The sequence below is a fragment of the Coturnix japonica genome, chromosome 1 (genome assembly GCF_001577835.2).
Source record: "Coturnix japonica isolate 7356 chromosome 1, Coturnix japonica 2.1, whole genome shotgun sequence".
Lineage (NCBI taxonomy): Eukaryota > Metazoa > Chordata > Aves > Galliformes > Phasianidae > Coturnix > Coturnix japonica.
The window spans coordinates 91,999,036-92,010,588 of record NC_029516.1 but is presented as its reverse complement, the minus strand read 5'-3'; positions in this window follow the sequence as shown (position 1 = coordinate 92,010,588).

The following is an 11,553-nucleotide window of genomic DNA, read 5'->3' as shown; positions in this document are numbered from 1 at the left end:
CCATGAATCTGTGGTGATTGGAGGTCTTTTCTTTTCTTTTCTTTTCTTTTCTTTTCTTTTCTTTTCTTTTCTTTTCTTTTCTTTTCTTTTCTTTTCTTTTCTTTTCTTTTNTTCTTTTCTTTTCTTTTCTTTTCTTTTCTTTTCTTTTCTTTTCTTTTCTTTTCTTTTCTTTTCTTTTCTTTTCTTTTCTTTTCTTTTCTTTTCTTTCCTTTCCTTTCCTTTCCTTTCCTTTCATTTCATTTTAAAATTTACTTAATATTTTGACTATATTCTTACGTGGCTTCTTAATTGCAGGCTGCTTTGCTAGTAGAAACAATACTCTAAAATAATTTATACTGCCTTAGTAGCTGCTTGCAGAAACCTAGCTATTGTTGTATCCATTGCTGTCCTGGCCAAGCTGGTTGAGCATCATCACACAGTTCCCAGGAACGTAAAATCGTGCAACAGCTACCCTCTTCTACTTTAACTGCACTTATCTTCTAACCACTTTGTAGTATTCAATAAATTCAGTTGTAGCCCCTATAGACAGAACCTCCTAGGTTCCTCACCAATGGAGCTGCAGTCTGATTTCATGGTTACAACCTAATTAACTTGTATTGTGTGTAGGCTTTCTGTGTTTTTGACAAGGGCAACTGAATTTTTCAGTTGTAGCTTAATTTAAGTATCTTTTATGTTAACACATGGCAAAACATAAACATTAGTTTTACAATTTTAACACAGTGCAGGTCATATTGTGTTGTTATTTCTTCTTTCCTATGGTTTGCATATTACTAGAGTAGTGACAGGAAAAACAGAACACCAGTCATTTCCCTTCTGTTAAATCTGCTTACTCAGATTTTTACAAATTTTAATTTTAGTGGGAAATATAAAACAAAACAAAACAAAACAGAAGCTTTTAAAATCCTTATATTGGGAATTAATACTACTTTTCATAGGGCTTTCTGAAAACCAAATAAAATTTGGCACTCTTCTGCCATGCAGAGGTACAGATAAAACATCAAAACAGGAACTGTTTAACCTATAGTGATTGGATAAGTAGAAATTATTGTTTCCAAATTAAATAATAAGGCTGTGAGTTCTTCCAGTCTTTGAGTTACTTTTACATACCCATTAGTTATCTTTGAGTCAGTTTGAATATCAGGAAAAATTGAAGGGGTTGTTAAGCACTGGAATGGGCTCCCAAGGTAGTGGTTGAGTTGTCACCATCCCTGAATGTGTTTAAAAAACGTTTGGATGTGGTGCTCAGGGACACGATTTAATGGATGGTTGTTAGAGTTAGGGTAGTATGGTTAGGTTATGGTTGGACTTGATGATTTCAAAGGTCTTTTCCAACCTCAGCAATACTATGATTCTACACTATACTATTTATCTTCAACAAATTCTAATATCTTTTGCATATCAATTAAAATGCATCAGTTTGGAAGAAATAAACATGAAAATGCCATTCTGCCCTAGGTTTTGGAATAAAAAGAAATACAGTTGAGGAGAAAGATAAAGAGAAATGAATTACATGAGAATACATTGAGAATAATACATTTTACATATACATAAAGTTGTCAGGCATTGCTCCAAATGAAGTAAAAATAAATGAACAAGTAGGTAGAAGAAATTTCCAAAATAAAGGAGTAAGAGAAGAATACTAAGATAATATGTACAAAATCTAAGTTATCATCCAGAAGGCACCATGAATTTACTTTACAAATGGAAAACTTAAAAATATATTCTTTAAAATACAGAGTGAAATAAGTGGCAAGTTACTGACATTTTTGACTGAAAAATCTTGCTGGAACAGAGTTGTTGCCTTTGAAGATGAAGCCCCTGATTCCACATGTGCTTTTAAAATATCATCAAATATATGCTTCTCAGAGGTTTTCTTGAGGTCATGGGTCCAGTGATATAAGCATATTGCAGTTAACAATAGGTTTAAAATCATCAGGATGAGTGATTGGTGTATAAACAATTGATGATGAAGTAGTTTTTCTTATTTCCTTTTATCCATTTTTCTTTGGAGTACCTAACTGATGGAAATATTCATGTACGTATTGCTTTTTTTGCCTTAAAAAGCAAAAACCTTTAGAAATAGTAGATGAATGTGAAGTGTACTTTCAGAGGTTACTCCAGAATGAGAAGTAGTTAACATTATTATTGTTAGGAAAAAAAATAAAAATCGATTTATCTGATAAAAGCCCTTCTAGGTTTGCAATATCTTTTTCCTAACAGATGTTTGTCTTTCATAAGGTGTTCAATATAGACAGGGAGTGACCTGAGGGAAGAACTTGAAATGACGTTCTGTATGCATGTGGAAAAAAAGTGGGAAAGTCAAAGGAAAGTATAATGGATAACTTTCAATCACAGTAAAGAATGAGTGAAAACCAGTGACCTTTGAACATCAAGACAAATAAGTTTTGTTCAGTACTAGTTTAGGTTCTGGGAAAGCTGATATTAAATTCCTGATATTTGACATGGATCATTTCAGTTTCCGCACTACCAAATTGTGATATAGCAAAGCCTTGTGAGTGCATGTTTCTGGTTTTGATTTTTGTCCCAAACTTATTTTCCTGTCACCTGTCTATAAAGAACCGTACGATATGAAGGTACTCCAAAAGTTGCAGCTTCTAAGCAACTCTGACCCTCTGGGCTTTCAACTGAGCTCTTATTCAAATTACAGAACAGTCCTTTCTGTAGAGACTTTACAGATTATTTCATTTTCATTCAGGTTAGCAAGATCTGAAATACAAAAATTCTCCAAAAATGTAACTATTGTTATCTTTCTCATTATAGAGGGCTGCAATGTGAACACAGAAATAGGAATATTCCTGTTTGCATGATACAAGTACAACAGAGAGAATACTAGAGTATACCTTCTACACTCACCACACTATAAGTTCTCCTGAGACCTGTTACTTCTGTAAAATTCCCTGATTTCAGCTTGACTGTGTGGTCTACAAGAATCTATCTCTCTTAAGGAGATAGATTCAAACTTAAAACTTACATGAGCAGATATCCTATACCTAAGCAAAAAGCAAAAAAGGTCAGCGAAACTGACCTTCATGTCAGAGGGATACAATCTATTTTCTTCCTACCAGCAACCCACTTGAAGAACAGTTTCCTCTCAACCTTAACAGAAATTCTTCAAGACATCCTGTTCAGCACTCCTTAGTATATTGTCTTTATCCTGATGCTGCTGAAATATCTGTTAACAAAGTAGATGCAAAAGCTGATTTCAAAAGGTTCTAAGATTCCACTAGCAGAGGAATTGTGATTACATGTGATAATGTGTCAACTTGCTTCCTAATTGCTGCACATTAAGTAGCCTGTAAAATGTCTGCTTATGCAATATAGACATTGCTTTTACCATACTTGGCTTGTAAATAAAGCTGTATAACTTTATTGTTGCCTATAATTGTCACTTTCGCTTCCCTGCAAAAAATATAGTAGTTCATCATAATGCCAAATAACTTTCAAAGGCTGTAGTTCTGTTAAAAACAGTAATAGTTTAAAAATAAATGCTGATATTTTAATATATTATCTAGAAGCATTAGAGCCTCAGGTTACAAATCTAAACCCTTTTTTGAACAAAACCCAACTTAACTCTTTTATTTTCTTCCTTAAACTGAGCTGGTTGAGCAGACCGGTTTGAAGGGGTGGAATGGTGGGATGTAGAGAAAATGAAGAAGAGGTTTTCCTTAGGAGAGCTAGATCAGAAAAGGAAACATTTGCACTGACCAGAGTATGCAGAGCAGAACAGAATGGCAAGTCCACTCTATCAGGAAGATCTCTCAAGAAGGTCATCAACTTTAAAATCAGCTAAACAAAGGTCAGTCTCAGTGTTGATGTTCACAGAGGAGAATAATTTGATCTTCTGCTCTTAGGATGAGGAACAAGCAGCCTGAAACATGCAGAAAGAGGTTTTAAGGTGCATATCTGTTGTCTTTTAAGGTCCAGTGTTGGAATGGAAGATGTGAATGATTTAGTGCTGGCTTATGGCAAGTAGGAAAAATTATAATGCTTTAAGCTAGAGTTCAGGTTTTTGTGTAGATTTAATATGAATGAGCTGCTTGGCTCATTTATTCTTAGCATTATCATTTGGCTTAAACCAAAGTGGATTATGTTGTTTATACTGAAACTGAACAGAACCCCATATTTTACTGGCATATTCCATAGGCAGTTATGTAAACTTTGACTGTAGAAAGACAGACTGGACCTACCAGAGAAGAGAAGACTCTTGAGAAGACAAGTAGTTGTTAATAGTAAGAGAAAATACAGAAGAGAAACTGGATTAGACCAGCAGAGGGGATGTAGAACTTGAGAACTGAGGGGAAAATTAATTACATGAAATAATCTATGTCAAGAATGAGTGAATATAGAGTCACAAATTTGATTGAAAAAGGAGTATTTTAGCATCAGCGACCAGGATTTTAGTATAAAGAAGTTAAATAAAAAGGATGTAACTGCTACTAATATACCACCCTTACCAGTTCCCCAGCTACCATTGACTATGAAAAAGAACATTCCAGACTCTCTGTTTATGCCAGATATCTGATCCATGAGTCTTTAAGAATGCCATTACTGAATGGCCATTTAAAATGTGTTACCCTGTGGTATGGCATAAAACTAATGCAGGAAAAGAAAGCTGTAAAAATATTTTGGTCTGTTTAAATGATTTTTACTAAAATCTCATTTCTTCTAGAGTGAGCGTCTCTAGTTACCATTATGGTTTTTCAGTATACTTTTAATGCTAATAAGGACATGATATGTTCCTTTGGAAACTGATAGATAATTAAAGGATGAAGTGTGTTGTAAATTGGCCAGTGCATGGAATGTAACATCTGTAGTGTTACAAAAATAACACACATTTATTATGTCTTTGGTTGTGTGATCGTAAGTGCTATAATGCAGAACATTTATAAATGCTGGAATTTGATTTTGTTGTTTGTTTCTTTTACCCCAGAAATGCAGGCTCCTACCTACAAATGAGTTAGATTTAGATATCAGGTGGCAGCACTACAGTGCCACTGTCCTGAGTCCCCTTTTCTCGATCATAATTATGTTTTGCTTTAGAGTCAAAGTTTTTTCTCACTTAGGGGGCTATTCTGCTTTATTGTATCCATAGAGGGAGAAAGGAGATTGCTTTGGCAAGGGAAAATTGCCTTCTATATATTCTGAATTAAAGGAAAAATTGGCTATTACTAAAATAAATCCACTTTGTACTTTCTCAAATGTTTTTGGTGATCCAAATTAAGAAGATACCATATTAAAATACTCAGTCTGCTTTGTTCACTCTACTTATGCTAATCACTGAATAAAAGTCTTTTAGCAGAATGGACAATTTTTTCACTGTGCTGTTCCAGTTTGCCTCCTGTTTCTCTGGCAAAAGTTTGGAGCAGAATATCTCTATTAAACAGAAGGTCTGTGTTCATAGAACTTGTCTCTGTAGTTTTGCCATTTCATTGCCATACCATGAAGTCAGAGGTCAAAAGACAGGAGTTGTGAAGGTGTTTACCGACTAGCAGGGCTGTTTAAAGTATATGTACATAAGGCATCAAACCTTTTCTAGCAGTTTCTGAGTAGCTTTCCTCTCCACCTCTGTAAAACAAATTTTGTTCCAATGGATACATTGGAGTCTTCCTCTTGAAAATGCTGCATTATTTACCTGTCTTGGTGAGACTTGCTAAACAGCAGTTCCAAAAACTCCTTATTAGGAAACTCCTTCCAGTATTCCTTCCCCTTTCCTTACCTTAGAAAGACCTTGATACCTCAATTTCCTTTTTAACATTAATCAAAGAAAAAATATGAAATTCATAATTTTTTTTTTCTTTTTTTTTTTCCCTGAAAGATGCTGGGGGGAGTCCAGTTGGCAGAGCTGAATTGTTGAACTGTTTCACAGAGAGCTATTGTCTCACTGTTTTTCATGCTACTGAACTAAATAGCTTTTGGAAAGCATAGTTTTGAACTACTATTTCTCCCTTGTAACAGGTGACATTATAATTGCGCTGTCTATATTTCTGTCCTGTTGGCAATTTCCCTTTCCAAGACCTGGATGTCAGATTGAGTATATGTATGCTAAAGAGGTCTGGGCTGTGGCTACTCTTGGGAATATTTGTAATTACACAAGTTATTGCAACCCAAGTCCACCAACCCTCATCACATACTCCAGCATACACTCAGTGTGACAACATGCTTTTTCTTGCACACTCAGAACAACTCCTAAGAGGACCTTGGAGAGCTCACTATTTTAGCAATGCCACACAAGAAATAGGTTCCTCCTTTTCTCTTGCAGACATGACTGCACCAAACTACTCCTGAAGGCAAATGAGGACTGCAGTGAGAAGCTGCTTCACCCCTATGGTGAAAAGGAGAAATCTGTTACAGTATCTGCAAGGCTCTGGCTTAATGCCTTTCACAGGCAGGCTGGTTGCCCATCTAGTATACTTACTCTGATGCTCCTGGCTGTACTCCAAGACCTGGGTTGACAGATATCCTGAATCTGCATAGTAGCCATCTGTTGAGAGCCTGGGAAGCAGTCACCAGTCACAGAGAGTGTGTGGTGCAGACCTAATACGCACAGCAGATGCCATGTTGGCCTTCAGCAGCTGCTGTGCACATTAAGTATAGTTTTTGTCAGCTTGGACACCCTTTTGCCAACACAAATCATACCTTTCCAAGCAATCTCCAGTGCTGACCACAGCCAAGGTCTGTGAGCACACATGCAGGAGCAGTGAAAAATTTATGTCTAACGAAGACCAGTCTCTACATAGCACTGACTTTCCTATCTTTTGGCAGCCTAGTCTTCATGTAGCAATACTTAAATAAAGCAATACTTGGCTGACATCATTCACAAAAACTATTACCCATTTCTAAAAGAATAACTCCCAGGGATGGGATGCAGTCAGGAAAGAATTGTTCTTGGTCCATTGAAAGCACTCTTGAAAAAGTGAAATTTTTGGAGTTCAGATTGTCTGAGCATTTCTGAACAAACAAACATTTATTTGTTGCACCTAGCATGAATTTTCACACAAGAGATTGTCTTTATAGAAAGGGACTACAGGCCTAGGTGGCCGTGCAGTTCTGTTCCTGGACATCTGCAATGCCAGCCCTGACGGTTCTAGAGGAGGTAGAGCCTACCTCCTCTGGAGCCACTTCACATAGTTCATTTTATTTCAGGATGGTTTGGTGGGCATGGTGGTGATGGATTGGTGTTGGACTACATACTCTTAGTGGTCTTATCCATTCTTAATGATTTGATGATTCTAAGATAGCTGTGCAGTGGACCAAGGGGAGCTGCTCTGGATAACATGCTTTGCAAAGCTATGCAAAGCTCTCACAGCCTTTAAATAAACTTGTTTCTAGCACACAACAGGATCAGAATCTGACAAAAAGTGGGTATTTCTTTTCTACTAAAGTTTGATTTTATAGAATATTATTTCATGTTTGATGGGAGATAGACGTCAGAATATGAATGAAATAGCTGAGCTCAAAGTAAAAAGATATAAATATCTATGTACATTTAGTTGGGGATTTATGTACTTATCTATTTTTGTCACAGAGCCTGTAGAAAACATACTTAAACAGATAAGAGGCAAATAAATTACTTTCAAAAGTAAAAAGATTTTTACCTTCCCATTCCTTCCTTCCTTCCTTCCTTCCTTCCTTCCTTCCTTCCTTCCTTCCTTTTCCCTTCCAATTCTGCGATTTCTCTCTCCTGTATCTCTTTCACCGTCTTCTCTATCGCGCACCTTCCTTCCTTCCTTCAGCATGTCCTCTTCCTTCCTTCCTTCCTTCCTTCCTTCTTCTTCCTTCATCCTTCCTTCACTTCCTTCTTCTTCCTTCCTTCCTTCCTTCCCCTCTTCCTTCCTTCCTTCCTTCCTTGCCTTCCTTTCCTTCCTCCCTTCCTTCCTTCCTTCTTCCTTCCTTCCTTCTTCCTTCCTTCCTTCCTTCCTTCCTTCCTTCCTTCCTTCCTTCCTTCCTTCCTTCCTTCCTTCCTTCCTTCCTTCCTTCCTTCCATTTTAAAGGGAGTTGCTGGACTATGATTGGAAAAGTGTTGGTGTTTTGAACTTGTGCAGGTTTTCTTTCCCTATAATAGAAGAATATCCTTTGAAAAGTTAATACAAATCCTTACTGTTTTTCTCATAGGGCTCCCATGCCATCCCATTTACTTGTATTACAAGTTTTGATGGTAATGCAGGTTTTGAGAAATTGCCTGCACAATAAAGAAGAGCTCTGCTGTGTCCTGTTCAGCTGTTAAAAAACTTGGAGCTTATTTGCAGGTAGAGGAGGTTCTGCCTCACAGAGAACTTGCAACTGATGTGATTTTCATCCTTTAGGTCTGGATCTTGACAATATCGTAAATCGATGATAAATATGCCAGTCTTTTGGGTACTTTCAGCAGAAGGCAATCTTTTCTGCTTTTTTAAAGCTTGAGAATGTTATGTCTTATGGAACTTATACATTCTCATGCTCCTAGGCAAAGCCAAGGCTAACTGCATCCCTCTTAAATGGTAATACTTAGTGTTAGATTTGCATTCTAATTTAATGTACCTTTTAACTTTATTCTATGTTTTTCCATTACAAATAGTGTAAGGTTACTTTGCTTTTTTCTTCATAATTGTCTTCTGTATTGTGCAATAAATGTCTAAGGACATTGTGTTGCTATTTATCTTGGGAAAAGTTATTCTAAGGATTAAATCCTAGGCTTAATTATGTAAGGTAAGAATACTAAGGGAAATAATCTAAAAAACTTACATCTGACCCACTGAAGGGTCAAATAAAGCCATTTCATTAATGGTATTAAAGTGCTGGACAATAAACCTCTATTCCTTCTATTTCTTCAGGCGTGTCACTTTCTCCATGTTAGTACTTCCAATTAAGTGAAAAGATGCCAATTGCGTGCTTGCAAGATCAGGCTTGGGTATCTTTGTACACATTCCATTATCTTATTTGTTCTCTGTTTTTCTTGGTAGTGGAGGAAATGAGGCATATTAAATTGCTATCTTCATGTCTGCTTTCTCTTTCCCTCAGTAACTTCTAAATCTATTGCCAATTTGAAAGGGGGTGGGAGAAAGTATTGTGGATAATTATTTTTCTACCTGCTTGATGAAAATGAGCACCTGAATAAATGAGAGATCCAGATTAGTGTCCTTGTTGAGGGGAGTGCAATGAAATGGCAGAGCTGTGATGTATGCTTTGGCTATAGCAGTCTGGCTGCTCATGGCCAGAGTTACTTGCAATTGGAACATCTGTTTTCTTTTGGTAAGCTTCTTAGGCAAAATGGCCATGTGCTGAGCTTACAGGCAGGGAGACAGAAAGCTTCATAGAGAAGTAGCATAAAGCTAGGAAATGCAAAGAGCACAAAGCTAGCAATTAATGGAACCACTTACTTGATGTTTGTATGGAGCTTTTACATTGCTAATGTGTTGACAACAGTAATTTATTGTATTAAAAACATCAGAGTAAAAAGGCTTGAAAGTCAATGTTATTTGAGTATCAAAGAATTGTTGGTAAATCATAGCTTTAATACTCTTCTGAAATTATTAGTGATTTTAACTCTCTGCATTCTTTGGATGCTTATCTCTAGCTTTCAGAGGACAAGATGCTGCACATCACTGTAAACTAACTGTATTTCATTTCCACTCACCATTTTCAAATATTTAATGTTTAGGGCTAGAGTGTTACTAACGTATATAGAATTGCTTTTGTAAAATAATATTTTTGAGTTTCACCAGACTAATTTTCTGTAGTATTGCCCACTGGTGCATACTACTGCATTCACAGCTTTTCCTTCCATGCCAGGCATTACACAGAATGCTAATGATGCATGTTCAGAATGGCTGGCTTGAATAAATATCAGTAATGCTGTCAGCACTTGCACAAGCGAAAAAAGTTACAAGTTCTGGAGAAATTTAATATCTGTATTATGTTGAGTTGAAGGAAAATACCTTGTAGATTGATACTGGGCTATGCAGGGCTTATTTCAGACCAGGTAGCTCCTAAGTTTAATGAGGAGATACTTTACCTGTTGTGGCTTTCTATCCATACTCCAGCATCCATCTATTCTCCTTGGCCCAAATAGATATGACCTGTGTCTTTAAAGATGAGATGAGACTGGAGAGCTCAGCAGTCCATGGTTATGAACTGATGCTTTAACTGGTGCCTTTGTGTTTCCTGGACAAGAATGACTACCCCTAAAGATAACATAAAAAAACTGATTCCATGCAGTTCAATATTATTATGGTGATAGCAATAAGTAACCTTTCAAATTTTGCTTGTCTGAGAACTATCAAGGATATATAGAGAATCATCATATATATTTATAAAAATAACAGTCTTATGTCAGTAAGATATAATGAGATTAAAAATATGCAGAAAAGCTTTAAGAAAGAATTTTCAGAAAGGAAAATGATAGAAAATATTAGACATCACCTATACTTATGGTAAAATATTACCTAACTGAATGCAATTTTTCATAATACTCATTTAGTGAGATTTGTGGTAAAAATGTTCAAAAGAAAAATAGAAATCTGGAAGTCTGACTTAGGAAAATCAAGAGTTGAAAATGTGAGTTTAGGTAGGAAGCAATAAAATTAGCAGTCAGGTATAAGAAAAGCTTATATTCTCCCATGCAGTTAACAAATGACTGGTAATTTTTAAAGAACTGTGATTTGTCTCCAAAAATGAGATAGTATGGATTTATGTATGGTGTGTAGCCTTTTTGGCTCAGGATATCTCCAGAAGATTTACAGAACTTCCCATTCTAGTTGTGGAGAGGGCTCTTTCAGCCAGAAACGTGGATTGGAAGAAGAAAAAGCATGCATATTTTTGATTTTTGTGACTAAAAGTATTGATTAATAGCATAATGTGCTGCTAGCCACGTTACATCCATCACTAGAGGAAGAAATAGAAGAATGGCAGTTATCCTTGATTAAATCTCAACTCAGAAGTAGTGATGCTCTGAGATTTTTGAGCTGATAGTCTCTGCATCCACAAGTGTGATAGGCAGAAGATTTAAACACCTAACAAGACTGTAAAATATGCAATCCTGACTGAAAAGTGGCTCTTCAGGAAATTCTACTGTGAGTAAAGGAGGATAAAAAAATCAGCTTCTTTGGCTGTCATTTCCAGTTTTAAAATTTTCCATTAAAACGTTTGAAGCTAGAAATGAACAGGCAACTGCATTATTAGAAACTATATCAGCTTTAACAAGTATGCTTCAGAATAACATTATATCATCCATACTGCATTTTCTTTTTCTAGAAATTTCCCCACTACATCAATAAAATTGCAATATTTCAATATGCCATAGATACTGTACTTCTGTTGAATTCAAGGTATTTTGAAACAAATGTCTCTTTCATTGCTACTGTGTTGACTGGAGACACATCAGCATATGTTAACTTTTACCTGTCTACTTTTATTAGTGAACAATATTTTTCTTTGAAAACATGACATTCAGTCTGCATATTCATTGATGTTTTTTCTTTCTTTCTTTCTTTCTTTCTTTCTTTCTTTCTTTCTTTCTTTCTTTCTTTCTTTCTTTCTTTCTTTCTTTCTTTCTTT